Raw genomic sequence first — 4,789 nt, 5'->3', positions numbered from 1 at the left:
CTGGAAATATTAAAATCCCAATCTCTTCATTTTATTTCAAAGCAGATAGATATATAAATAGAACCGCCGAAGTGTTCCGACCGGCAATCGTCCACCTTCGAGTTTTCAAATTGAGAAGAGGAGAAATGGGTTGCGCGCGCAACCCAGGCATTTATATCATCTTCTACCATATTCACACGGACATAGACGTATCATTGTATTGGACGACGTCTCGTTTCAGATCTGGGATCACTGTACTGCACACGTCTTTTCTTGTGCGAACACCTTTACGGTACCCGAGAGACAAACAGTCGACGATGAGCCGAGCGAACAGGGACTGACGATGCACAGTGCGGTAAAAAAAAACCTCCATGGACAAATTTATTTTCAGACGACAATTATTATTAAATTTTAGCTTTTTTACATAATTAAAAGTTTCTAAAACTTCGTATCAAACTCCCCTGGTCAATTTTTAAATTTTTGCTTATTTAATTGTTCATTTAAAAACAAAAAAAAAAGAAATAAAATTTTGACTTTTGAAGTATAACGGTTTTTTGGAAAATGCTTTGATTCAATCAAAAATACCTAGAAAACTGAAATCAACTATTCAAAAAAAATATCCAACAGCAGTGCAAATTTCGAAAAATTTATTGAATTGGTTATAAACAAATAAGTGAATGCAAATAGTTTCGTGGGGATTAGTGGCGATTCGTCCCTTGATTTGCGCTAAATTTAAACAATTTCTGAAGAAAAAGTGTTTTTAAGTTTAATTAATAAATGATTTTTTGCTATGAATCGATGACATTTAATAATTCTTTAACCAAATGTAATTACCAAATGCATTATTTGCCTATGTTTCAGCTTTTACACTTATTTTTTTGTGTATGTGTAAACAACTTTTAATAACACATTTTTTAACTTTTTTGATAGTTCGATTACGATCCACTATTTTTATTATCATTAGCAATATAGCAAAAAAATGTTTAGGCTAATGCATTTGTGAATTACAATTTTTTCCTTGTGGAATGTAATTAAAATTACTTAGCAATAGTTCCTTGACATATGTTAATACAAACCTATGATTTATTAAAGAAACTAAATTACTAACTGAAATGACAAAAATTTGTTTAAGCAGTTGTTGTTTACAATAATAAATTGTCCTCTATCATCAAAATATTCTTGAAAATTTAGAAGTTAGTTATTTACAGTTACTTGCATCGAAAAAATCAAGTTTGTACCCCCAGAAATAGACAAATAGTGCATTTGTTAATTAAAGTAGTTCAAACAATTATTAACGTTTATTTGGTGGCCAAATATAATAATTAAGTTTTATTTTCAAGTAATATCTGATCGATTTCATAGGAAAAAAACGTTATTTATTCCATCAACAATACCTGATTCGGATATTAGTTTTAAGTGTTTTTAATAGTCTTATAATAATGAAAATATTGTTATAAAATGTATTAAAAACACTGCGACTCAATTTTTCCTGTTCAATTTGGTAATCAAAATTTTCTTTGTGAAAATATCTGTAGAAAAAACGAAAATCTCGTCATGATCGAACGTTTTCTTAAGAATCTTAGTCGAATAAGACGAGACGATATCAGAATATTGTAATAGCAAACCGAGATTAAGTAAATTATTGATCGATTCTGGTATCCTCTTGGTCGAATGCGGCACTACATAAGAGAACCATTATAGTTTCTCTTAAACAAAGTACATGAATTCATAACTTGATAAGAATTAACTTTGTACCAAAAATTTTCAAATAAAAAAATTAATTTTTAAAGAAAGAAAAAAATGTATTTACCAAAATAGTGAATTTGTTAACCAGAGAGGTGAAAAGTGGCCGATGGACGTGGGGGCGGTCGTAGACTTTGGACCCACTCCGCCGGCTTGCAAGAAAAATGTAAACACTTACGGGACACATTAGAAGCTTCCAACAAACAAAGAGGTGAATCTTCAAAAAAAAAATGTAAAACAAAAAAGATGAATTTTTAAACAAACAAGAACTAAATTTTTCACCAAGAAGTTTAATTTTCCACCAAAACAAAAGATGGGCGTGGTTTGGGGCAGCAAACAAAGGAAATTGTTGTTTGTATGGTACTTTGTCGTCAAGGGGCGATAAGGTTCACTTTATTTCCTGTTTTTGTACTGCTTTTGTACTGCTTTTGTACTGCTTTTGTACTGCTTTTGTACTGCTTTTACTGCTTTTGTACTCTTGTATTTGACGTTTTAACTAGCATCAAGCCTTAAATGTAATTTCGTGAGATAACTTGGAAACCATACAATAAAGTATAATCTAATAATTGCAATAAAAGTCGTCTCGACTACGACTCGTTTTTGTAAACTCACGCTCGGCCGTAAAAAGACTACTACTGCCATTTGTAATAAGAAATAATTGATTTAATCGAAAAAAGAGGAATTTCCTACAGAATATTTTAATCATGACCGAATACGGAATAATTTTCAAACAAATATTGAATAGATACATTTTCAGTTAAAAAGTTAATTATCAATTTAAAAAATTGAATTTTCAACCAGAGAGATGAATTTTCAACTAAAATGTTAAATCTGCAACAGAAGAAATACATTTTCAATCAAGTAGTTCAAATTGCTACCAAATAATTAAATTTTTATCTGAAAAGATTTTTGATAACAAAAACCATAATTTTCAATAATATTCATGAATTTCTAAACAAGCATTATTATTTTCTTACAAAAAGATCAACTCTTAATTAACTTGTTGAATTTTTAACTCAAAAAGCTTAATTTTCGAAAAAAGTAAAACATCTCAATTTTCTTTTAAAAAACTAATTTCAATAACGAAAGTAATTAATTCTCAAAAAGAGAATTAAATTTTCGAACAAAGAGATAAATTATTAATGAAATTTTCTTTTGAACATAGTAGTTCAACTTTCAACCAAGCAATCGTATTAATGACCTAAAAGGATCAATTTTTAACGTAATTGTTGCAATTTTAACAATAGAGTAAAATTAATATATTACGGCATAACAATGTAAGCGCCATTTTATTTTAAAACACGTTTTGTTGGCTTAAATATTCTCTAAAAGTATACCGCACATTGCGGTCAAAAGATGTATCCACATTCGAACCGGAAGTAGTTTTTTATCTCGACAAATTTTTATCAATCATGTACAAAAATGTTAATCTTCTCTCTAAATTTCTTGGAGTGATATATAACTCCAATGGTGTTAATCGTCGCGCCAACTTGAAGCCAGAAGTGAGCTTCTCCCTTCGGACTGGAGCGTGACTTTTCTTTGGAGCGGAGAGCGACTCCCGTACTTGGAGCGGCTGAACACACCAAATGGAGCGATCGTTCCTTAAGGAGTTAAATTTCGCTCCTAGTGAGCTCACTTAATTATTTTTAAAGGAATGAAATGGAAAGGATGAAAACATTGAATTCTCTGAATTGTCGTTTATGCAGTGTATATATATATATTTATTTATTCATGTTATATATGTTCATATATATTCGGTTCGGTTTTGATTCCTGTAGAATCAAACCGACGGGTCTGTGACAAAGCCACCGAACGCGTTCTCGGGTTGCGGATAGAGGGTCCCTGTACCAAGGGTTTCTGCTGAATATGGTTACAGAAATAAATAGGCAGTCGCGGACAATTGTCCAGGGGTGGTCCCGAAGGAATTAACCCCCAAGCGGAGGTGTGTCAACCGTGCCGAAAGCTGAATGGCACCTGGGTGAGGTGTCTAGAACGGTGACTCTGGGATACCGGTCGACCTCTCAGAGTACGCAGCCTTATCCTTGCATGCGTGGCTCTACAAGGATGGACGATCCCCTTTCCCTAGCATCTCGTGGGAACAACATTGACTACACCAAACATAGTTGTAGTAAGTGCGGTTCAAAACAACAGAAGGCGCAGAGCTCCCGACAATGGGTCGGCCAACAATGCCGACCAATCTAGAGCTGGGGGAGTACGAAGTCGAATTCTTGTTTTCTCATTCTTCGTAAAATATGACGGTAAAGCAGTAGAAAGATTTTTTGAGGTTAGAAAAGTTTGACATGTATGTATCGCTGAATTTTTTCAGATCTGAAGCTTGATCCAGGTTTTGGGTAAAGTCTTTTTTTTAATTATAAAAAAAATGTTCTCGAAAAATCATATTTTTAATTTTTAAAAAAGTATTATAAAAAGACATTTCGAGATAAACAAGTGTGGAAAATATTTTTCTTTGACAAATTATTTTTTTAAATTGAAATAATCAAATATTTATACCAAAGAAACAACTTTTTAATGTTTGAAGTGTTTAAACATTATTGTTTAAATTTAAAATAACAATAATTAAAACAAAATATATTTCTCGATAAGATATTTTGGTTGAAAATGCATATAGTATTTTTTAAATCACAAAAGTTCTTCCGAAAAATCGAAATGTTAATTAAAAAACACGTGTTTTTGTATATGAATTTGTCGGTAAAATTTTTTTTATAATTTTAATTTTAAATTCAAACAATTTTTAATACTTTAAATATTAAACAAAAATTTATTTGATAACAATATTTTATCATCGTATTTTTAATAAATAATTAATACTGATTAAGAAACAATTTTATTTGGGGAGTTTTGTTATTTGGGAATTTTCAAATTCGTTAATATTATAAACTGTTCAGGAATTTTATTAGTTTTGGAATTGTATTTTTCGGGACAGAGAGTTTTACCGAGACGGGATTTTTATTTTTCGGGATATTTCAGCCGTCCTCATAGAATTACAGAAAATTTGCTCTAATTATAATCTCGGCGCTCGATCTTGTTAATTTTTTCCTACAGTATT

The sequence above is a fragment of the Belonocnema kinseyi genome, chromosome 6, assembly GCF_010883055.1.
Source record: "Belonocnema kinseyi isolate 2016_QV_RU_SX_M_011 chromosome 6, B_treatae_v1, whole genome shotgun sequence".
Classification (NCBI taxonomy): Eukaryota; Metazoa; Arthropoda; class Insecta; order Hymenoptera; family Cynipidae; genus Belonocnema; species Belonocnema kinseyi.
The sequence above is the reverse complement of the archived record's forward strand: the minus strand, read 5'-3'. Positions refer to the sequence as shown.